This window comes from Cryptomeria japonica, chromosome 3 (genome assembly GCF_030272615.1).
Source record: "Cryptomeria japonica chromosome 3, Sugi_1.0, whole genome shotgun sequence".
Lineage (NCBI taxonomy): Eukaryota > Viridiplantae > Streptophyta > Pinopsida > Cupressales > Cupressaceae > Cryptomeria > Cryptomeria japonica.
In genome coordinates this window covers 732,133,588-732,159,781 of record NC_081407.1, presented here as the reverse complement: position 1 = coordinate 732,159,781, position 26,194 = coordinate 732,133,588, and the positions used below count along the sequence as shown (strand labels likewise).

The window sequence follows — 26,194 nt, the reverse complement described above, 5'->3', positions numbered from 1 at the left end:
GGAAACTAGTGTGGAGTCAGGGGTGGCATTAACAAGGGACGTTGTGGGGCTTGAACCCATAGCCAGGGCTTCTGTGCATTTATGTTTCTTCACCCTTTTCCTTTCCAGCTTAGCCTAGAAATCCTGCAAGGAGTCATTGTTCATATTGATTGTGTTTTTGCACACAAGACTAACTTTCGCAATTTTCTTCTTAAGGGCTTCCTGGGATTTATTTACCTCCTCCAACTTGATTTTGGTCCTTTCCATTTTGTTCTTGGTGCCCAAGTCTTCAATCTTCCCACCCACCTTATTTCATCACCTCATAAGGCTAACAAGGTCACTCACAGATTTCCATACTTTGTCTTCATCTAGATCATCCAACCAGGTGTTAACGCTAGCTTCAACCTCTGCCACTACCTCCAACCAATTAATTTTACATGATAGCAATATTCATATGCCCAAATAGCACTTTAACAGGTCATCATGCCTTTGCACATCATCATGTAGGTCCTATACAATTTTAGTAAGGACATAAATAGAACTTGGGGGCTTGGTATTAGTAGAGGGAGAAGGGTTTATGGGGGAAAATCTAGGGTTAGCGTCAACATTATTAGTATTGGTAGGGGACCACTTTAACCCCATGGTTTCTAAGGATTCTGACTCATCCAATGAAATAGACTTAAAACCCGAATCCTCAACAATATCAACATTCTTATGCATCTCAAATTGGATTTCCAAATCTTGGTCCTTTTTAGTGGCGGTAATGGCTTTAAATTTGGCTTTATGGTGTAGGGTTTTTTATAGTGGGAATTTTTGAACTCAAGTTCGACACTTCGCCTATATTGGAGGGAGTGATAATGAGATCAACATATAAGTTGGGGTCATAAGTGCACCCAATCTCAACAGTGGGGATCCCACCAGAGGGAGTTAAGGTGAAGTGGAAATTATATAACCTATACATGAGGCCCTGGTGAAGATTGGGTTTACCCTTAGCAATAGATTTAGAAACAAATTATGACAAAGAGGACAAAACCCAATAGGGAAAATTCATTCTTACCTTGTGGAGAAGGCGATTCAACATGGGGAAGATCTACAAGTGGAAATACCTTTTTCTTCCATCTAGAGTGAAGTACTTCATGAGAAGGGTTGCCTCCTTCCAAATGCTAGGAGGCTCTTCCCTGTTATAGCCACTTTGGAGGTTGGAAATCCCTTCCCCCAATTCAAATAAATGCTCAAAATCCTCCTTGTAACTCCCCTTGGGATTTTTAGGAAAGGAAACGCCATTAATGACCAACCCAGTCACCTTCGCTATGGTTCCTTAGAAACCACAAAGGCAACACTCCCAATCTTCATGACGCCATTATCCCAGGCTTGAACAAAAGCAATAAAAAGCTTGGGATCATGTTCGGTCATCCCTCCACATAAGAGTCCAAATTTCCCTAAATCAACTTGTTCCAAAGCTCCCCATTATTTTTGAATTTAGAGAATTCATTCAATTCAACCTGGTTCAAATCACCACCCATCTTGGAATAAGACTCTAGATTGAGAAAGCAACAAGTCTCATAGATACAGTGGTAGGTACCAACAAAATTAAAATTTCGCCACCTTATCCAGCAAGGAAAGGAAAATGTGAGAATGAAAAGTACCAAAAAGGTAATCTTAGGATTATGCATCACTAATAGGAAAGTCACCCAAGATATTTTCATGAGCCACATTGGGATTTTGTGCAAATCAAACTATATTTCAAAATTATTAACAAACATGTCAAACCTTGCCAGCTTGTACGCCACACAGTTGCCCTAATGCCACACGTGAAAAAAGTTGATGTCGCTGATAGTAGGAAGGAGAGTATGACACTTGGCAATGAGAGAGGTAGTCTTCTTGTCTAGTTTAGCCACCCCATTAAGCATCATGATTGTATTGTGAGAATCTCCTTCAACAATGATTTGTCTCAGACCCTTCTCCCTGCTACCAACTAACCCATGAAAAATTGTAGCCACTTCAGCCACGCTGGAGGTTTGGACACTAAATTTTGCCACATAGGCAAGGATGAGGCCACCATGTGAGTATTTTCTCATGCCACCCCCCTCCCGCCTGACCTGGGTTACCACAGGAAGACCCATTGAAATACAGCTTTCCCCAATCAGTGTCAGGGGGAGGGGGAGTCCATTTAATAGAATTTTGGAAGCCAATAGGAGTGGTAGAAAATCCAGATAAGGTTGAATCCAAATAACAAGATCTAGCGATTGCCCAATCTAAAGGAAGTGGAGGGTAAGAATGTTTCCTCTTTACAAAACAAATCATATTCTCCTTGACATTAGAAATAATCCTGATAGATAAATCTTCCATCCACACCTTCTTTCATTGAAGATTTTGATATTTCGCTCCTTCCACAAGCTCCAACCAGTGTGAGAGAAGTATTGCCTCCATAACTCAAGAGATAGGTGATGATTGGAAGGCATAAACACACCCTTAAGATTATCCTTAGTTGCATAGTTCCACACCCAATCTAGGAAAAAAATGTTGATAATCTTTTATCTAACATTCTAGGAGATAGCTTATGAAAACCCTTCTTAGTGGCTGAGGGTGCCTGTTTAACCCTTGTTCTTTATTTTTAGATCATAGCTTGATGTCTTAGATCTATTGTTTCTACCATCTTAGGTTGTTTTTCTTTCTCCTATTGTCTGGATGGCATTTGTTTAGTGATGGCTACTCTATTTGTGCAGCCTCTTTTTCCACTAGCTTTTTAACGTCTGATTCGAATTGTGTGGTTGTGGTTGGGCTACTTATTGTCTTTGTGGTATCCTTTGTCAGGGTTTCTTTGTTGGTTCTAGATTTGTGAAAAATTTGAGGGCTTCAGGTCCCATCAAAACTTGTTGTACATGGTTTTTGGTCTCCTCAAAACCTGTTTATCCTAATCAAAAGCATTCTAGGAGAAGGGATGATGAACCAAAATATGTTTGATACTTTCCTCGTCACTTTCACAAAGAACACATTTGTTGACCAACTAGAATCCATGCCTCTTGAGGTTATGCACTGTTAAAATTCTATAATGACAAATAGTGCACTAGAAGAAACGGATTTTGGGTGTAGTATTCATTCTCCAAATAAATTCCCACTTGAAGAGGGGCATTGGAGAGGGAAAGGAAAACTCAATGCCAGATTTATCTGTGAGCTTACCATCCTTCAAGGGAGCCCAAACTAACACATCATTGGCATATCTCCTATTAAATTTGACAGTATTGAGAATTTTGAGAAGCCTTTCCATAACACACTTCTTCGGCTAAGGAAAATCCAAAGCATTTAATCTCCATTCTATCGGTTATGAATGAGAAACCCAATAATCATAGAGACAAGTCCCAAGAGTAGTAGACAGATCTATCTTAACCACCACACAAATAGGATTGAATTCAAGGGGAATGGAGTAGATCCATGGGTCCTTCCAAAACCTTATGTTCCGACCATTGCCAAGTTGCCATATCAAGACTTAAGAGAGAAGATCACAAGTCTTGAGAAGATTGGTCTAGCTATCAGATCCTGAAGGCACCACATTCAAATCCAGGAAGGTCAGGGCTCTCCCATTAAGATACTTATTATCCATAACTGAGGTCCACTTAGCAGCTTTAGAAAGGAGCCTCTAGCCAATCTTAGCCAACATGGCTTCATTGAAGGGCCTAGAACCTCTGATACTCAACTCCCAACATATTTGGTATAACAGACTTTTTCTGACTCCATGAAGGACATTTTATTTTGTTGCTCCATACCCACCCACATTCTCCAACTCTTTGTTACAATACAGTTTTTTGAATGATTTCTCAAACCACAAATAATACAAGGATGTAGATTACAATGAAAGCATTCAATATGCTACATTGCTTGAATTGTTATGTTTAAATCCTTAATACCTATAACATCATTTCCTCTCTAGGTGACATAACCAACACCTTCATATTTTAGCCTCATTGATGGATCAATAGGCTCTCGCATTCCTTGTTCATGCTTTACTAATCCTTGACCTTTGTATGACATACTTTTCATAATTATCAAACCAACATTATCATAAAAAAATTTAGCAACTTTTGCAAAATCAAATATATCATCACAACTAACAAGATTTGCATATTCATATTCATCTTGACACTCTTTATTACAAATGACTTCAGAAAAATCACACTTGCCAAATGAAAAACACAAATCTTATGTACCACATGAAACATCACAAGACAATTACTTTGATGATAGGGATTCATCGTACGCTACTAATTGATCATTCTTTACTTTCAAATTTGAGATTTCTTTTATATATAAACTATTTTCTTCTTCTATCTTCTTACAGTTTTCTTCCAAAACTTCATTCATTTTCTTAACCTCATGAAATAACTTTAATCTTTCTTTTAACTCTTCATTTTTATCTTTAACTTTGTTAAATTCTTTTCAAAAATCATAATTTTCATCTGAAAATTTAAATTTATTTTTGCCTCTTGTTTATAATTGCTATCATTTCTAAATTACCCTTCCTAAGTTCTACTAATTTTTCTTCCAAATTAATCTTCCCATTTATTCTTTTACTAATTTTTCCCATTGAAATAAACAATTTTAATTCACCTTGTTTATACTCTTGACTTTTCTATAGTGCTTTTGAAGAGATAAAAAATACATAGTCTAGGTGAAGCCGATCTTCAAAAGAGAAGATCAAAGCCAAAGAGAGGTTCTGGCATAATTTGGATAACACCTGGAAAATAGATGAAGTCATTGATTCATGAAGTCAAATAAAAGCCCTTAGAAAATGCCTGTATTTTGTCAAAAAGAATTGAAGCTCTCTATAAGAGGAGAAATCATTGACCTCTGAAGGAGTCGTAGCAAAGAATTTTCCAAATGGAGATCTCCACACCATAGTAGGAGAGAATCTTGCGGAAGTTGGAAGAATAAGTAGGAGAGAAACCCAATGAAATCAGACAAAGATAAGACACTATCATTGACATATGAGCTCAATGTCACATATATAATTGTGTTTTTTTTTTGTTTTGTTTTGTTTTATAAAGCAATTTGTGATTTGAAACTAAGGAGGAGAATATTGAAACTGTAATTTCAAACATAAGATCATCTTAATCTAGTTATTTGCATGAAATTAAAATACTATCTCTAAATATAGGATTTACATGTCTATTGTGTGTTTGTTATTTGTGTGAAGAAGTCTCTAGAATTATGTAAGACCTCTATCTAAAGAGGTAGAATATAATGCATCTCCCATCTCTGATCTCGAAGCGCTTTCCTAATCAGTTTGAATGAATAAAGTATAATTAATAGAGTGTAATTAATAGTTTGCCTATTGCTGTAGCAATTTCTATATATCTTGTCATTTTCTGAATACAAGAACTTCTTGGTCATATGATCATGTATGGTCACGTTCAGAGATGAGAGATGATTACATTCTACATAATTCTAGATAAAAAGCACACAATAGACATACGAATCCTAATTTTGTCTCATCCAGAGAACTGCAAAAGTTTACAGATGATCTTATACAATGTGAAGAAATTAGAGTTCCAATATATTTGAATCACTTTTTTTTGACAACTCCGCTTGCCGCCACTCTCCAAGACAACCAATGGCTGTCTAACTCTTCAACTTTCACCTAATCCATGATCTCTGTGGATAACTTTCGATCTACTATTGTGTGTAATCTTTGTCGGCTAGATACTATCTTTATTTCTGATTTTACAGACTGGAATCTCTATCTTTCTGATACTTCCAACGCAAAAGTAATAAAAATTTTCAAGTAAACAATTGCTATTTACCTTTTACCTTGGCGATTTCATCATGCAATTTTGTATTCCCTGTCGATTTTCACAGTCCCGCTCACCAGTGACGACTTTCATTGTCAAACCCACGATTTCCTTGATGACGGTAAACAGCGGATCTCAATCTTTTGACAACCTTAATTTACTGCGATTTCTTCCTTTCCATTAGTTGAGTGATCTTAAAAGGGATGGCGGTTCCATACTTGCGAATGTTCTAGCTTCAAAACCGAGAGATTCTCAAACAACGATGCAATTTCCTTAAGCATAATCTTCAAACAAAATTCATCTGCGCTCTTTTCACGGACCTGCTCCTCTCACCTGCGACCTCGAACTTGATTCTGATACCCAAAAAAAACACTGCTGGGGTGAATGCGACGGAGATAGATTATAAACACAAACATACGAATTCATATTTCATACAAAGAAATCAAACACAATATCTCACCAAATTCATCTCTGATACCAATTTGTTGGAGTGGATGGAACGGAGATAGAATATAAACACAAACATACAAATTCATATTTCATACACAGAAAACAAACACAATATCTCAATAAATTCATCCTCTCTGTGTTACAGCACATCTTTTTTTAATCAATTGAATCCATTACATATGTTTGGAATGCTACAGGATTCTTAACTACTCTACATGATCAGCACAAATGTCTGATGCTCAAATCCATTTCATGATGCCTCTTTATGGAGGTCTTAGGAATTATATAGATAATTCTAGAAACTACAGACTCTTCTAGAACTTAATCTCACCTGTCAAATATTTAATGTTTTTTCCCTTTTAACCTTATCTTGATTCCTTCTAAAATTTTAGACATATTATTTGTCTTATTTATTTAATGTCTACAATTCAGTAGAGGGGGAAATTACATATTCCGACAGTAATGAGCTCTAAAACATTATATACAATTTCTGTCTTATTTATTTTATGTTTAGAATCTATTAGAGGGAGAAATTAATGAATCCCAACAACAATGAGTTTTGTATTTGGCTTACATGTTTAATGTTTACAATCCATGAGAGGGAGAAATTACATATCCCAACAATAATGAGTTTTGTATGACGTAAAAGAAGATTTTAGTAGATATTTATGGCAAAATCCATTTCATTCTTTAGTTTGGACACACAAATCGAAGAATTGAAATAAATTTTGTCCTAGATTTGCCATTTTTTCATGCAAATACACTCAATAGAGATTTTTTCAGTTCTACATCATTTGAGGGTTTTAAGGTGCAAGAAAGGTTTGTGTTTTCAACACGAGGTGATTTGTATGATGTTTTGAATGTAGTGCCATAAAAGTATTATGAATATTGCAACAATATTAAAATGTCTATTTAGAGCTTAAGTATTGAGCTCAAAATGCTTTATAAAGCATTCTCCACACTGCTTGAAATCTGTGAAGGTTTTTCAGTTTTATCTAGGGGTTTTCCTATTTGAATTAAAGTGATTGAAGGATTCCTTAGGAATTCAAAGGTGTCTCTTCTAGATATTTTAATCCATTCTTATATGAAGCCCTTGCCCAACAAATGGGCTCATGAAATAGCATGGTTTATTTAGATGACATATTTATTCATGTTAATGTATTTCTAAGTATAAAAGTGAAGCATATGAAACATGGTATATTTATCTCTCAAGAAAAGTATGCAACAATGGTTTTGAAGATGTTTAGAATGGAAAACAACAAATCTAGAGTTGTCAAGTAGCTTTACATGTTATGTACAATAAATTCTAGATGACTATAGATTCAACATAATTAGCTCCAAAAATTTAAAATGATCATGGAAACAACTCATGATTAATGAGACATTTTTGAAATTTATTACTATTGATCTTGTCTTCAACCACCTACTAGAAAATAGCACATTGGAGATCTTCTTAAGATGTATATCCCCTCCTTTCCCCTGATGTAGTGCAACAATAGTTAGTTTGGTAGGTAAGTTTGAATTTGAAATCAAGAGGAAATTTGGCAAAAGGAAAAAATGGTTAGGGTAGAGAGATTTTTCTAAGTTACAAAGAGAATATTCTTACAATAGTGGTAGTTTTAAATAAAGAGGAGTGTGTGCAATAGGAGATAGGTTTTAGACAAATAGAAGAACAAGGAGTTCCCTCTAGCTCTAAAAAGTTATACAAATTTAAGTTGTGGTTGTAGCTCTAGACTATTGTGGAATATTTATTTGTAAATAGTTTGTAATTTGAGTTCATAATCTTTGTAAATGTGTTAAATATAAATAACTTATTTCCTCTAGGGTTCTATGTTTTGTTGTATGAGAAATAACTTTGTTTATGTTTTTTTTTTTTGGTGTCTATCTCTATCCATAGCCTTTGATTTTAATCCATCACTTCATCTTTTATTCCCATCAAGTGGCTCCTTATGGTGAGAGAAAGTATTGCATGTGAGTTAAGTAATACATATTACTTAACTAGAAAATATTTCATAGAAGTTTGAATGGAAGGAGAGGAGCCAATACAAACACTCAGTGAAAGGTTTGTTATGTTTGATCTCATCCTCCATCTATAGTATTGAGGATTTTTTTATGTTTTTCTATGCTAATGGTTGGATGCCATATGGATATTTCATGTGACTAGTATGTTTAGTGATTTATGGTTTGGAGACTCACATTGATGATAAATATATTTGTCCTTTAATTAACTAATCACATACATTTGTTTAAGGAATTAAAAGAAACACCAAGTGCAAAGTTAATTATGTCATAGAGGATATTTAAAAAAAAAAAAAAAGTAATCAACGACGGATTCATTGATCAAATCATGTGGTCTCTAAAGATAAAATCTTCGAAAGATTCACAAACATCAATTTGATAAATTCTAATACATCAAAATAGAGGGTATTGATGCCAAGTGAAGGAGGATTTCTACAATCCCAAGTTAACTTCTCACTTAGAGAAGTTTATTTGCATTCAAAGTTCTACTCATATCCTTTTTATTTCCTATTTTTATGCTAATACATTTGACGGATGCATATATTGTGAGGTTTATTTATCTGAATATAGGTGAGCAATTTGGTGGAAGCAATATGGATTGTTTCCCAACAAGATCATGAGATTTTGGTTGATAATTATGCCCTTCGAAGGGTTATCGGATAACTTGATGGAGCTCTATTATGGAGCACAATATTGATTGTTCTTCAATAATTCAATAATTTATAATTCAAGAGATCAACTAGATTTATGATTTGATTCATTAGAGAAAGATCTTCTCTTAATAACATGTATCTATTTTATGTAATCAATAAATTTTTTTATGTAGGCCTTAAAGGGATTCCCTTAGCAAGGTGAAATTTGAGGTTTCAATGTTACATTTGTCGGAATGTTGTAGTAAGGCGGGAAGTTAGCATATTAGATTATTCACTATTTAGTTAGAGAAAATAAAATTTTAGGTGTTTATTCTTAGCAATTGCATTTAGTAGTTATGGTTAGTAAGTAATTATTCATCTTATATATATTACTCTATTTGGTTGAAATTTCAATAATAAGTTACTATACACCCTTACACAATGGCTAATAAAAATGTATGATTTCTATTTACCCCTTGTATTTCTATTAAGTGAGTTCATTTTGATGCCTAAGATGTTGTTGTTCTCTATTTTCATCTAGTTTGTTTAGACATATTTCCTTTTCACCTTCTCTCTCTACATCCAAGTTGTCATAATCCACTTTGTTACATCATGTATATAAAACCTCATGCCATGAAAATATTGGCTCCTCTTAGCTTATGGCATTCATCAAATAGGTTCTATTTCCCCCTTCCAATCATAAAACGTAGCTCAATGAAACTATTAGAATCAACCATAAAAAATAGCTTTTTGTTCATTCCTTGACTTGAAAACCTTTCTATTTTTTTTTATTAGGAAAAATAAGTTTTGAAGGGCCCCCAAAACCATTTACACAGACCAACAGTTGCTAACCAAAGATAAACATACTAAACCAACAACAATAGAAAAAAAAACCAAACACAAAACCAAACAAAAAAACAAGGCAAAAGTCTAACCCAACCTACTGTAAGACTTTGAGAATCTTGACAGCTTCCATGTTCTTGTGAATGATCTGGTCATGCATATCTAAGACCTCTTTAATAACCTAGGAATGAACATCAACAACCTTTGACTAGCTTCAGGGCCTCGCCAAGGGCCCCTACATCTTGGATGAAACCTATTTACCTAAACCAACAATAATGTCAACTCCCCGCACCTCCTCACCAATAGCATCACCACCCACCATTGAGCTATTAACTACCTTCTTCTTCTTCCCACCCATCCCTAGGACCTAAGATTTCTCATTTAGCATATGGAGACCATTGGGATTTCTCTAAACTACCTCCTTGCTAACATTAATCATAGTATTGATATTGATGTTAACCTCGAAGATATAGCTTTCCAATGTGTTGATTTTGTCCTCATGATTAGATTTCATATACTTGACATGATTAGTCACCACCTCAATCAGGGCCAAAATTTTCTTAGACTCGCTATTTTGCATCCCTTTGTTTCTTATTATCTAAAGGCTATCCACCTTATCGAAGAGGAAGCCAAGCTTTTTTTGATTTTATTAATCTATGAGACAAACCAATTGGCCAAAATGACTTATCAATCAGTCACTTTCAATATGAGTGTCTCCACATCCTCATCAACATTCATAGGGTTATCAATTGAGGTCTCCTCCTCAGCACCTTCTTGGGAATCATAATCTGTCTGAAACCAATATCATGAATATCCTCATTTCTATCTATGACCATCTCCTCACAACTAGGCATAGAAAATAGAGCCATCTCACCTTACCCATCTTCACTTTCCCCCACCTCCACAATAACTCCTTTGACCTTATTAGCTTGAAATCCCTTCTTCTTCTTTTAGGGTTTAGAGGCTTCCCTAACACAACATAAAGGCCCACCCTAATTTTCATTTTTTAGCTTTCCCTATAAAATCTCCAAATGGGTTAGGTCTCATAGGTGAAACGAATTCCACCTCTTCATATTTAGCTTAAAATCCCATAGACCAAGAGTGTGAGGGGATTTTCTTATGTTTCTTCTTGGAAGTGGAATTCTTTCTATTACCAATGTGATTGTAGTCCTCTTCATTCAACACCTCATCCTCAGAGTCAAAGGACATATAAGAGTAGTACAGTGTCACATTCTAGGCATACTCAATTTTACTTTTCCCCAAAGGGGACTTGAGGGAAATGGACATAGACTTTCATATTCCATAATAAGAAGAATAAAGCCCTAATGGAGGATAAGGGTAGTAGGGCTCTTTCTATCCTCATCAATGCTAGTAGTAAGAGAAGAGAATATCCATAAAAAGGTACCTGCAAAGATACCAGACACTTATGAAAAAAATTATTTGGAAGAATAAAGTGGTAACCAAAAGGACTAGTGAAGTGGTCATCCAAGGTAAAATTCCTCATAATAACTTCCACTATGTATGCCAATAGAGTTTGATGGTACTCTGGTCATAACCCTCAAACCTTGTCATTTTCACTTTGTCAAAATTTTCACCCTTGAAAAAGAGGGCAATGGCTTCCTCTGATGCATTCCGGTCTCTGTAAATCTTCTTTCCCTTACAATTTAGGCATGTAATTTCAGTAATTAGGTCTGTAAAAACAACCAATTCCACCTTATAAGAACAAAAGGTCGCACTCTTTCAACCATCAAGGAAAGAATTCATTGGCTATGGTTCATGGCCATGTAGTGACCCGAATAGTATAAAGTATACCCTAAATGGAAGTCATATTCTGTCACTTCTCACAAGAATTAGGATCCATGCAAAATCTATCCCCACCCATGGAGATAAGGGGTCCACTGTGATAGAGGCAAGGCATAGGAATAGGGAAAAAAAGGCAACCAAAGAAAGGCACAATAACAAGATAAATGATGCAAGAGAAAATAAACTAGATACACAATAAAGTGGCAGCAATAAAAAAGGTTAGGGTTAAGAAAAAAATAGCCACAATCTATGTGGAGTATAGACTGAACTAATATGCAATAATCATGAGTTGTAAAGGAAAGGTCATCCACATAAATAAATCATAAATGCTCTTAGGATTGAGAAAGATCTCAAGACTACAATTCCCTAAGGTAAAATAGAAGAGAATAAAATTTAACTTTAATAGCCAAAAGACCACCACCTTAGCAATCATGGGCCCTCATTGGAGATTAATGTTTTGATCATAAGTGGGAGAGGGTCATTAGTCTCCCACCTACAAAAAGAAACGCTATCAAGACCCATATTGGAAAAGTGGTATACAAAAAAATTTCATTCCCTATAAATATGGTAAATAAAACATTCATCCAATGTATTAATGATCTCCAAATAATTCACAACCAACCCTAGATGGTCCAACTAGGTTTCTGGATCCCCTTCAAGCAATCGATGATCTTTAAAGAATCCCCTTCAATCCAAACCTTCTTGTAACCTTTAGAAACAAGTAGTTTAAGACCAATGTAGGCAACATTAGCTTCAACAAAGTGATTTGTTTGATTTCCCAAGGGGAGAGAACCTTTCTATTGTTAGTGATTCATGCAATGTGAATTTTTGAAAAAACTAAGATCCTGAAAAACTCATTAACTATATAACCTATAGATTTTTGAACACTAGTTTCGTGTAACCATGGATGGAATCAAATTAAATGATATTTATCCTTTATTCTAATCACATAATCTAGTTCTACCTAATACATCTTTCATGTTAAGTTGTAGAAATATCAACTCTAAGTGAGTATATATCCTCCACCTAGTGAGTCTATTATGTGTATGAAAACATGTCTCTATAATAGAAAGCGAAGCCAATTTATTTATATTTGAATATGTAGCACAATATGATGGATGATACAAGAAATCCTCTATTTAAAATATTATACAAACACAACAAATAAATATAATTAAAAAACATTTTTTAAATCCTTCCCTTAGTTTCATGGAGAGCAATTAGTTTTACTAGACGATTACATAAAATATTTACTCAATCCATGTGAAATTTATGGTGTTGAAGCTAAGGAGGTTGCTCTTAGGATCTTGGCCATTTTCTCTCAAAGTAAATCATTAGAGTGGCTACAAGGTGTAACACCATCATCCATTGCAAGTGTGGAGTACTTAAAAAAAATTAGCATCAGAAATTCAAGGAGAAGACTAAATCCACAATTTTTATGAAGAAGCTCATAAGAATTAATAGAGATGGAGATTTTTAACACTAGATTGAATGAAACATGAGAGGATACTAGTTTATGTTCACTAGATTATAGATTCTAATTTAGACTTGATTATTAAGATTCTTTAAAGACCAATTAAGATTCCAATTTTATATTTTAAAAAGCACTAGATTGTAATTTAGTTTTGATGATTAAGATGCTATATGATATAACTCTTCCCCATGCATATTATATTACTATGAAAATTAAGAAAAAAAATTATCATGGTTAGAAGTATTTCTCTCATGAATACACCCTCTTTTCTTGCAGTATTGCATCTATCTTCTTATGAGGTCCAAAATAGATGTATCCAAAATTTAATCACATCCACTTTCTTTCCTTCTCAATCTCCTAAACATAGTGAAAAGGTTGTGAGGAGAAATGTATGGTCCAAATTTTATATTGATATGATGGTTCCCAAAAATAAATTTTCAGCTAAAATTCATCTCATAAAACCTATTCCCAAATAGTTCTTAAGTCAAAACTAAAATTTTATTATCATTCTTAGCTTATCCATCCATAATTCAATTAACCCATGTTCTACTTAGATTTCATTTTGCCGAGGAACTAAAAGTCAACATTATATAAAGAAATATTGGGCATTCATGATGAACAAGGAGTTTGTAACCATGAACCATTGATTTGTAAGTGAAAATAATTATGATGTTGATAGTATTTAGTGAAAAATGGTAGTAGAGGATGTGGCTCTTAGAAAAGAAAATGATATAGTTAAAAATGAATGTTGTGGTATAGATGCAGCAATTAAAGAAACACCATTTTTATTATAGAAAAATAGATGAACTCTCATTGAAGGATAAAATGTATCCTTAATATAGTATCTAGGTTAGCATTTATAGGATTCTTCAACAAATCAACAAGAAGTTGCTAGTGCTATGTGCACAAAACTTTGAAGCTAAAAATATTAATTCATTTCATAGATATAAGGTAGAGAAATATAAAATAAAGTTAAGGGTTTTGGAAATATAAATATCATGGATAAATAAACTTACAAACTATGAATCAATTTATAGTACAATTGAGAACATCTACATCCTAGAACAAAGGAGAAGTGGTCTAAAAATAGGCATGAATTCCACTAAACTAAGATTGAGGATATTCAATACTCAGTGTACCTGTGATACTTAGAATAGGAATGCTCTAACACTAGCACCCCCATGTCATTAAAAATAAAATTTTAACTAGGCAAAATTTTCTATATGCACTCCAAATTCATTAGCGATTGATTGCAATTATTGCACTATTTATTGTGGCTCATTCCTTTTATATTTATTTATATAATCTATAAATTAACCTTCTTCGTACCAAGTTCTTCATGGCATTGGGAAATCAAAAGGTGTAGGATGGGTACATGCTTTTATTGCTTGAGCCAAAATAGATGTTTCTTCATTCCATCTATACAAGAATGAGATGAGAATTCTCTGATTCCATATTGAAAATATTAGAGCATTCAAACATAATTGTAGTCTCACATAATTAAAAAATAAAATGCACACATGAAAATGATACTAATTTGATTTTTAAGGACAATTTTCCCATTACAATGTAGTGTCTTATGAATAAACTATATTCTTGTGATAACTTATTTATGGGAATATAACTTCCTACAACTAATAACTAATATTATTTTTTTTATTTATCATCTAAACTGACCTATATACTAATCTATTAATGTAATAAACCCAACATATTTGTAGTCACCAAAGGTTTGCCCAAGTAAATGAAAATATGTGACATTAAATTAATTATTTTGAGGTAGGTGCCAACATAGCCTACTTATACTAGTGAACCAAATGAAGTTTGACATCATCTCTAAGATAAGGAAAAACTCAAGCTTAAGGATCGAAAGCAAGTGATGATAGAAACATAAGAAAAATAATAAGCATTTAGTAAATCTATCAAGAAAAATAATTGAACTAATTATGATGCTATAAATAGGGTGATAGAGGTTGACATTCCATGTATATACATAAGGAGCTGAAAAGAAAAATTGAAGGGAAGCAGCTAAGAAAGATGAGTTAAACCTTTTGACAATAGTGACATTTGAGAATAGACATCTCTCATGAAAGGTAAATGTTTGGTTAATTGTAAATGGACCTAACCACAAATTTCAGATTAGATCAAGTTATTAAAAAGCATAAGCCAAGGCTAGTGTGTAAATATTTCTCATAAATAGAAGATATAAATTATTTTATCTATATACTAAAATGAAATATTTTTATAAAATAAAACCACAAGAATTTATTCAATCTAGTCAATAATTTCTACTATGTGTACTAAAAAAATCATTATATGATCTTAAACAAGATCTAAAGGCATGCTACTTTAAAACCAATGAATGCTTTCTAGAAATCAAGTTCAAAATAAGTAGAGTCAATTAAGATATGTATTAAAGTAATGAATAAATTATTATTATGGTATTATATGTATATGATTAACCTATTATAAGAAAGAAGGTGTATATACATTGGAGAAACTAAGCATATAGAAATAAACTATGTAGGTCAATGTAGGGTATGAAAGTATACTATAAAGAGGAATGCTTCTCTCAATCTCAAACCAAATATTGTCTAGATATATTGAGAAAACTTAAAATACTTGAGCTTAAACTAGCTAGTACACGATGTAACATGTATGATTAAAATGTAGTCCTTCACCTAATATAAGGTAGGGTAATTGTATTAGCTTGTGACACCTATTCTCTTTTCTAGATTCTTCTTAGCTAGACTAGTCCATTGGCTATTTTGAGCTCGGCCAGAGTTCTATACGTGACCTATAATTATACTAACCACTCCACTACCGTACAAGCAAGGAGTTTCAAATACATTCTACTGCTATATATATATATATATACTGCAAGTCTATGAGTTTTAGATCTACAGCTATTCTATATTCATGTTTCAGATATATCAGTCATTTTCTCGAAAACCTAACAAACTCTTACGAAGCACACATTTAAATATTTTGAGAACAAATCATATTAAGGCATAACTGTGCTTTAGGGTTCCATACGTACAAATTTGTAGAAATGCTCCAGCTTCTTCCTGTATTTTATAAGAGTACAACGGCCACAATGAAAAATGTATTTCTATGTTATCGAGAAAACGGTAAAATTAACATGACAACTATAACATAACAGACCGAGAAACCCATGAAGGTAGAGGGATTTAATCAACAAGGAAGAGGGGTTTAAGTAACAAAAGAACATAATGAGGTGTAATGAAACAAACCTAAATATCTGCTTAGAAAAATCGCTGCCCATTTAGCATAAGAAACCACATCAAAATAGATCATTGACTAATTCGTACGGCAGATTCCAAATATCTTATAGCAAATAAAGATTACTAACCAGGAGGCCAGATAAAGAATGCCCGGTTTTTTAGCCTCAAAGGAAGAGAAGGTTTCATACGGAGGAGGATGACACTGTCCTTTGCCCACATTAGATAAAAGTGGGGCAATGTCAGTGTCATCTTTCCTGCGTATGAAACACAGAACGCCCTCATCGTTTCCTTCAAAACCCATACTTGGATATTCCGCGCTTGCATTTGTAGCGTATTAAACAGAATTTAAAGTTGTTTACGGGCTTCCACATGTTGGGGTTTGAGCAAATGACAGCAGATCCGTTGTAAAAGCTACAGAAACCAGTCATGAAGGTGATGATATTTCCTCGAGTTTTCCTGTCACTACGTGGCAAATTGCTATTTCACCGCACTTCCACTTTTCTTTTGTTTCTACAGACGAGGCCCACAAGAATTTCTGCGTTCAAGGCCCTCAAAATTTGACCGAATACACAGAAGAAAAGTCTATAGTCGTCGTCAAAAATTCCAAGTTGTGCAAGTTACAATCGTCCTCTAAATTCCAGCCTGGAATATATCCGATTTTAGACGATGTTGCCTTGGGATAGCACGGAGAAAATGTCGTAATCAAGCGTGTTTGACATTAATTGACATTTTTTTAATGTAGATAAATGTTCTTTTGTTTTCTAAGCAAACAACAATTAGTAGAATTAAAAGTTTTCCAAATTTTCAAACTTAGCAGTCAAGTTGATGCAGCCATAACTGGTAAAACTCTCAAAAGACAATTGACCGGCTTATGCAGCAAGAGTAACACAACAAAAGAAACAAGAAAACATAGCAAGATCATAGAAACATATCATATTATTGTCTTAGAACCTTCAGCAACCAACCGGTTATCATCATACAATCATCATAGAACATCCGGTAGTTAACCAGTTACATGCAGGCTACAAGCCAGATACAATCCAACCGGGACTTTCAAGAATCAACCGGATCACTAATCACCAATCTCAATCCTTATTCTGATTTCTACTTCTTGTGTCTCACAAATGATTACATAATACCATATATATACCCTCCGGAACATATCCGGGTCAACTATAAAAGATTACACTTACCAATGCAGGAAAATGAACGTGTAACTAGGTCGACCCTAAGAATGATTGAAATTCTTCTGGAAAATAACAACCAAGAAGTGTGGATCAGCAGGAAGGTCGGCCACATGTCAAAGAACACCGAACAAGACTCCAAATAGATCCATATGCCAAGAACTGCTTCAGAAATAAAGGAAGACTAACCGGTAAGCAAAAGAACTGTCCCGAAACCTAGAAACAGTCAAACCAAGAGCGATAACTAACTGGAAAAGAATCCAAAAATACTGAAAGTCTGCAATTAAACACATGAACTAGCCTGGAAATCGAAAATTGGATCTGCAATGAAAAGCAAGAAACTACCGGCACCTACCGATAGGAACTCAGAAAACTCCACATTGAACTAAACTGAAAGGAAATATTTTTGGTTGATGCAAGATTGTTCATAGACCGGGGATGCTCCTGCATCAAACACCCCAGGTAGAAAGAAATGTTCCATGAGAGGCAACTCATGAACATCAAAAATGATTCGGGATAAAGACACCATGCTCATTCTTGATCCAAACATCTTCCTTATCTGCAAACCTATTCTTTAACTCCTCCAGGATCTCAACCGAATTCTCTAACCCCTGACTCTCCTTGTTTCTCTTCCTTTGCTCCAGATATGCACATTGTCTCTACTTACTGCTCTATTTATTTTGCAACTCTTATTTGTTTCTGCAATAGGACTTCATTCGGTTTGTCACCATAAGCTTTTTGTCATCTAGTTTTATTTGTCCATCAGGCTTATTTATCAGATCCTTCTATAAACACATGCCATCTTCCGGTATAACCTCTGCAACCAGTTTCTTAGTACTGCAACATTTCTCAAGACTCGGATTCTTCATGTCCTTCTCTTTCTCCTTCAAAGAAGTCAACGTGAACGCCTGCCCATCCTTCTCAATGGTGATTAGGTTTCTTCTACAGTCATAAATAGCTCTTCTATCAAACTGCCAAGGTCTTCCCACCAAGACATGATAAGCACTCATAGATACAACACCACACAAAACCTCATCCCTAAAAGGACCAATATTAAAATTCACCAAATATTGTTCCTTTACTTCTATATTTTGATTGTCTTCTAACCAACTTACCTTGTAAGGACAAGGATGCTAAAGCCTCTTCAACCCAAGCTTCACCACCATCTCTTCAGATACTAAATTATTAGTACTTCCACTATCCACAATAACCTTGCAACACTTACCACCTAATTCACACACAATCCCGAAAAAACTCTTTCTCTGAGTAGATCTGGTATCCTCACTACTCGGCTCCATCATGACTCTTCTGAGCATAAGAGATTGTCCTTGCTCTGGTGTACAGTTAGTTCTGGTAAGTTCACCTTCTGGTTCCTCATTTGCCATACAACTTCCTGCCATTCCCTACTTACATTCATAAAATCTATATCCGGTTTCTCCACACTTGAAACATTTGCCGGCAAATTCTCTGTTGGTACTCTCACTACCTTTCCTCTGTGTTTTACGTTTCGGTTCTTTACTCCACTTAGGTTTTGATTCTTCTTCAACATTTTGCTTCTCTGTCCCCTTGAATCTCTCCTTCCCTCTAGGGTTATTTGACTGTCTTCTTCTCACCTTTTCCTCAGCCTTCAAAGCATACTGGTAAGCTTCTTCAACTATGAAAACCCTCAACATATTCATCTAATCCTGAATGTTAAATGCAAATCCATTTATATACCTCGCCACCTTTTCTCTATCCATCTCTCTATGTCTATATCTAATCATCACCTTGTAGAATTCCTCAGTGTACTCTTTCACAGTCATGTTTCTCTGTTTCAGGTTCTGCAACTTCTCGAACAATTCCAACTCTTAGTCTACCGGTATGAACTTGGCCTTCAATCTTGAAACCATCTATCTCCACTAGGTGATCTTCATTTCACCATTCTCCACTCCGTCTTTCTGCAATTCTTTCCACCATAAGGCAGCATACCCTTTCAACTTAGTCTATGCCAACCGGACTCTCTACGGGTCCTTGACATTCTCAAACTCAAAGTAATCATCCAACTCTCTGATCCAATCAATTAGATCCTCTAGGTTTAGTGTTCTGAAAATTTTTGAAACTTCCACTTTCTGAACTTTACTCGCTTGTGCAATTGCTCTCAAGAATCTTTCCTCTCTTCTATCTTCTTGTCCTTCAGCCTCTTCCGCTTCAAGCTCTTCACCGGCTTCTTCATACTCATCCTCAGATTCAGGGATTCCTCCACAAACCAGCCAATGCATTCCAGATTTCGTTCCTCACCTTATTCTTGAAGTCCTCCATCATCTCTACCCTCTAAGGGTTCATCCTTATAGGTAGCATCTCCTCTTTCGCTCCAGTGAATTGCCTCAACTCGACGATTTGACTACTGGTTTCAATTGCCTCTCTTTGGCGATCTACTGAACACACGTGCAGCCTGCCTCCAATCGACAATCTATCCACCCAAAAGAATGCCTCAAGGTTTGCAAACAAATCTTCCACCAACCGCTTCATAACTAGTTGTGATACCAATTGATGCAGCCATAACCATAAAACCCTTAAAAGAGAATTGACTGGCTTATGCAGCAAGAGTAACACAATGAAAGCAACAAGAAAATATAGCAAGATCACAAAAACATATCATATTTTTGTCTTAGAACCTCCGACAACCAACCAGTTATCATCATACAATCATCATAGAACATCCGGTAGTTAACTAGGTACATGTAGTCTACAATCCAGATATAATCCAACCAGGACTCTCAGAATCAATCAGACCACTAATCACCAATCTCAATCTTTATTCTAATTTCTACTTCCTTTGTCCCATGAATGATTACATAATACCACATACATACCCTCCAAAACATATCTCAATCGGCCATAGAGGATTACATTTACCAATGTAGGAAAATGAAACGTGTAACTAGGTCGGCCCTAAGAATGAAAGAAATTCGTCTGGAAAATAACAACCAAGAAGTGTGGATCAGCATGAAGGTTGGCCACACGCCAATGAACATTGGACAAGACTCCAAATAGATCCGCATGCCAAGAACCACTCTGGAAATGAAGGAAGACTAATCGGTAAGTTGTAGAGCAAAAGTAGTAGCCTTAGGTGTATCTATTCCTACAGTGTAACTTGTCGAAAAGACATATGGGTCCCACCATGAGTTACAAGGCTCTTGAGTGAGTCACTGCATAATGAACTTACATCTAAAGACATCGAACATTACTAGAAACCTCTTATTTTAGAAGCCCACCCATTCTATTGATTGAAGATATTTGTGAAAAGTTCAGTGGAAGAGCATAGAAGGTTTTGCTCCCAAGATACTCAACATACATATTTCCTTGCAATACAAAACAAATGAATGGTGATTTATTCTCAACATTCTTACAAAGATGGAGACACCTTTCTAGTAGATGTTCCTTTCCCATTCCCGAAGAGCAATTAGTTGAAATTTTTATTTCAAACTTAAATGAGGAAATGGAATTTTACGTAGACATAAAATGTTTCGACAATTTCAAAGACCTCATCGCTCAAGGAATTAAAATAGAGAAACCCCTTATCAAAAAGGGACTTGTCAAAATATACAATGATAACAAGGAGTGTCCAAGACTAGCCTACAATAGTGACAAACCAAAGTTTTGGGCTAAGAACAAAAACATTGTTAACGATGGTGTTGTGGATGCACAAACTGTCAAAATGGTCCAACTCTTAGTCAAAATTGCAGGGGTTGCAGATAATTGCAACAACCCCACTACCAATCAAGGTAATCTTCAAACCAATCCAGGAAATCAACCTTCAAAGACACAACAAAAGGAACCTAAAAATAGCTACCCGACCTACAAACCTAATCGCACCTACACACCCTTGGGAGAATCTCCTTAAAAGATTTTACGCTAGCTCATCTCTTTTGATCTTATCACATTATGTAAAACATCAAAGTATGAACCACAAATCAAACCTTCCTGGTGGAGAGATAATGAGTATTGTGAATTTCATAAAGGAAGAGGACACAAAATAAATAACTGTCAATGATTAAAGGATATTATTCAAGACCTCATTGATGGAGGTGACATAGAAGTGGATGGTCAGAATGCAAAAACTTCCAGTACTGATAATACAATGTTCAAAAATCCACTCCCATCATATTTGGAAGGAGGTCCCTCCCACCAAGATAAGAATCAAGATAACACGACAAATTATACATGCGCAACCTATTATACCTATGTGCCAATAATCTTTATGATGCCAATGAACAAGTTGCTACCATTACCATCAAAGGCAAAGATCTCTCATGCAATTTTGTTACCCATCATGTGGACCAATTAGATAAGACGCCAGCACTTATCTCCATACTATAGCTTTTGCGCATATCACCCTCATATAAAACCATCTTAGATCAAGCTCTCCAAGAAGCGTCAGTTCCACCCGACATCAATACAGATCAATTTAAAGCCATGGTTGGTAGTCTAAAATCATCACCATGTCTCACTTTTGCAGAGAATGATGATGCATCCTTTCAACAACCATATAACACCCCTCTCCACATTGAGGGATTCATACATAAACACAGAATCAAGTGAGTCTTGATTGACAATGGAGTTTGCCTTAACATTTGCACATTATAGTTAATCACAGCATTGGGATATGCAAAAGATGCAGTAGATGCCAGAAAGCGGATCACCATCAATGCCTATGATGATGCAGAACACTCCTCTAAAGGGTGTGTCACACTAATAGTCAGGGTAAGATCCATGGTGAAGAATGTGGTTTGTCAAGTCCTAGACCTCCCTCTTCCATACAATCTCCAATTAGGTAGACCACGGATTCACGCCATGCAAGTTGTACCATCTACTTACCATCAATGCATTAAATTTCCATATAATGGAGTAGAAATTACTATCCTTGGTGATGCCAACCCATTCACTTTTTGCAACAATATAAGGTATCAACCTGATATCATAGACCCTAGCAATAGGGAAGCCACCTCCTCATCATCTTACATCCACCCAACAAACCTCACCAATCCACCGATCCCTACACCCAAACAAGAAAAGTTGAAAATGAAAGTACAAGATGAAGGCCTAGGAGAGTATAATATTAGTCAGCTTTTCTATGTTGGCCAACTATGCCTCTCACCTAGGACTTATGGAAAACCACAACAATCACTCAAACCACTTGTTACAACCCATACTACTACACTTTATGGCTTCAACCTAGGCAGATCATAGGAACAAGAAACTATTGATGAAGATTGGCAGAATAGATCTACAAAGACCCTTCCGACATAGCTAGACAATAGGTCAAGATCCCAATAGAGAGGTATGGTAAAGGTTTTACCCTAATTCAAAAGATCAGCTATGATGGCCATAGTGCATTGAGATTCCACAAGCAAGGTGTACAAGAGCCATTGCAACCATTGTTACAACCATGGGATACAACTGGACTCGGATTCAACCTTGGTTTAGGTGGCTCTTCTAATCTTAGAATTCCAAGCAAACATAAGTGAACCACTTCAAAGATCACCCCTTCTAGAACTAGGACATTATCTATTGCAAATCAACCTACTAGGTCTAATTTTCAAGTTACAAAAACACTTCTAAATTTACAGCAAGTAAGCAAAAGAGTTATGTTGCCCGCCAAACTATCACTCATGGGATAAAACTCTTGTCTACTTCAGATACCCAAGCAACATCAACAACCCTGTCAGATAAAACCCCTACAGCAACTATTGACAAACCTTTCACATTAGCAGACATCTCTAGAACATATAGTGACAAAGTTCTACCGAGTGATTCTGAGATGAATTCACATGAATACGAGTGGGATTCTTCATTTTTACAATCATCTGATAGGAACACTTTTGAGGTTAAGAAAGATGAAGGAGATGCATTTATTGAAACCTTTTGGGACCCAGTTGATGAGGAGTACTTCAAAAATAGATAGGTCACCTCCCGAGCCTAATAACAAAGAGGATAGTACTGACGATGACCTTGGTTCTTCCATACTTACCATAACCGATGCATCCTATGAACTTAACCTAATCGATGAAGAAATGCCAATTATTCACCCTGAACTCATTATGTGGAACCAACAAGATCCTCCACACCTTGACACCTTCCAAAATAATGATGTGATCATAGACTTTCTTGAATTATAGGATGACATACCAAGTGGGGATCATAAACCTGGGTATGCTATTGAACTTAACAACACAACTTACTTTGGAGAGAATGCCAAACTTTTCAGTCACAAAAATATTACAATAAAAACAAGACCCTCAAGTGAAAACCACACTGTGGCACTTGTGGAAACAAAAAAAGTAAAAACAAAGGACATATCCAATGGTGAAAACCTCTCTAAGGCGCCCGAGGATGGAAGGTTTGACATTCTCCCCTTTAGCACTAATCAGGAGAGATCATCTATTCTCATAGAAGAAACAACTTGGAAGTCAATCTGGGGGCACCAAAAAATCCACACACACTACATCTAGTAGAATCAATGACTCCAGCAGAAGATCTTGATTTTATAGATTTTTGTTGCAAGAGACAAATCAATTTTGCGTGGTTTTGTGCAGACATGCCAAGCCTTGATCTAGAACTCATAATGCATCACTTAACAGTAGCAGAAGGAGCCAAGCCAGTAAAACAAAATCTTAGAAAGATGCATCCTCAGATTGCACTATTAGTAAAAGCTTAACTCAAAAAGCTATTAGATGTGGGTTTCACAAGACCCATTGACTATGCAGAATGGATCTGCAACCTGGTACTAGTGGCAAACCAACTGGGGGCATCTATATAAGTACATATTTTAGAGATCTAAACAAAGCATGTCCTAAGGATGACTTCCCTCTTCCAAACATTGATATGATCGTGGACCTCATAGCAGGACATGCAATGCTATCACTCATGAATGGCTTTTCAAGATACAACCAGATAAAAATTGCTCTAGAGGATCAACACAAAACAACTTTTACATGCCCATGGGGTACATACTGTTGAAATGTAATGCCATCCAATCTCAAGAATGTTGGTGCCACATATCAAAGGGCAATGACTACTATCTTCCATGACATGATGTATACATTGATGGAAGACTATATGGATGATTTACTAGCTAAATCATTAACCAGAGAGGGTCACCTCGTTGTACTGCACAAAATCTTCAACAAACTAGAGCAATATAATGTACGCATAAATCCAAAGAAGTGTGTCTTTAGGGTAACCTCTGGGAAGCTCCTAGGATACATTGTCTCAAACAAAGGAATTGAGGGTGATCCTATAAAGGTAAAAGCAATTATGAAAAATGCCAACTCCTAAGAACATCAGTCAATTAAGAACATTACAAGGAAGGCTACAATCAATCTGGCAGTTCATTGCACAATTGGTCGACAAATGTCATTCCTTCACACATTTGCTTCACAAGAATGTTCGTTTCAAATGGGAAGAGAATTGCCAACAAGCATTCTAGCAGCTAAAGGACTACCTAATGAAACCACCATTACTGATACCACCATCTCCAAAAATGCCATTATTGTTATACATATCAGCTACAGTTATGGCCTTAGGTGTCTTACTCACACAATATAGTACAAAAGGCAAAGAATGTGCAGTATACTACATTGCTAGAACACTGGTAGGGTATGAACTCAATTATACCCCTATTGAACGATCTTGTCTAGCAATAATTTTGGTAGCCACTAAATTGAGGCACTACATCTTGACACACAAGATACAACTCATTTCCAAGATAGATCCACTCAAGTATCTACTTAGTAAAGCAACACTAACAGGCCGCTTGGAAAACTGGGTTATGCTCCTCAGCAAATTTGATCTAGAGTATGTGGACTGAAAAGAAATAAAAGGGCAAGTCATTGCAAATTAGTTGGCCAAAACACCGCTCATAGGAGACCATCCACTCATCTCAAATTTTCTAGATGAGGAAATCTTCACAATCCTGCCAACACGACAATGAAAGTTATATTTTGATGGCTCATACACCAGACATGGTTCAAGAGATGGCATTCTCTTCATCACACCTCAAGATGATAGCATTCCAAAATGATATCAGCTTACATTCCCATGCACGAACAACATAGTGGAATATGAAGCCTTGATCACAGGACTACACATGGTTGTGCAGTGGAACTTAAAGAGCTACAGATCTATGATGATTCAAAACTGGTAAACCAATAGGTCAATGATGAATACCAAACTAAGGATGATAAGCTCATGTCTTACAAGAAAATGGTTGATAGATTCAAAGAACTATTCACAGCTATCACTTTTGAGCAGATTCCTCGAGATCAGAACTGAGCTGCATACGCAATGGCTACAATAGTCTCTCTCCTCGATCTACCATAGAATTCAATATGCTATGAGTTCTTAGCTGAACATCTTTGGATCCCCACTTATGATATCTTGAAATCCAAGATGGTATGTCAACTCATCGATCTTGATTCCCCATGGTATGGAGATTTTTACACTTGCCTATGTGATCAAATCCTTTGACCTAACCAATCAAACAACCAGCAAAAAACCTTCATATGCCAATCTACTCGATACACCATCATTGATGAAACCCTATACTGATGAGGTCTCGATGGTACTCTCCTCCGATGTCTAGAGAAAGGTGAGGTGACCATATCTTTAGAAGAAGTACATGAAGGTATCTGCGAAGCTCATTCAAGTGGCCCTTCATTGGCTAAAAAGATCATGCTAGTAGGATACTATTGGCCTTCTATGGAAAAAGACTCCTACTACATTGTCATAAAGTGCAAGA

The 26,194-nt window shown here is 35.7% G+C and overlaps 1 long non-coding RNA gene across 1 annotated transcript in view; it reads right to left on the bottom strand.

The window, feature by feature from the left end:
• LOC131074905 (uncharacterized) overlaps positions 1 to 26,194 on the bottom strand; it is a 39,922-nt gene that overhangs the window by 4,216 nt on the left and 9,512 nt on the right. Inside the window, exon 3 of the long non-coding RNA XR_009113137.1 lies at positions 5,778 to 6,118. This is a non-coding gene — a long non-coding RNA (uncharacterized LOC131074905). The remainder of the gene's footprint in view (positions 1 to 5,777; positions 6,119 to 26,194) is intronic.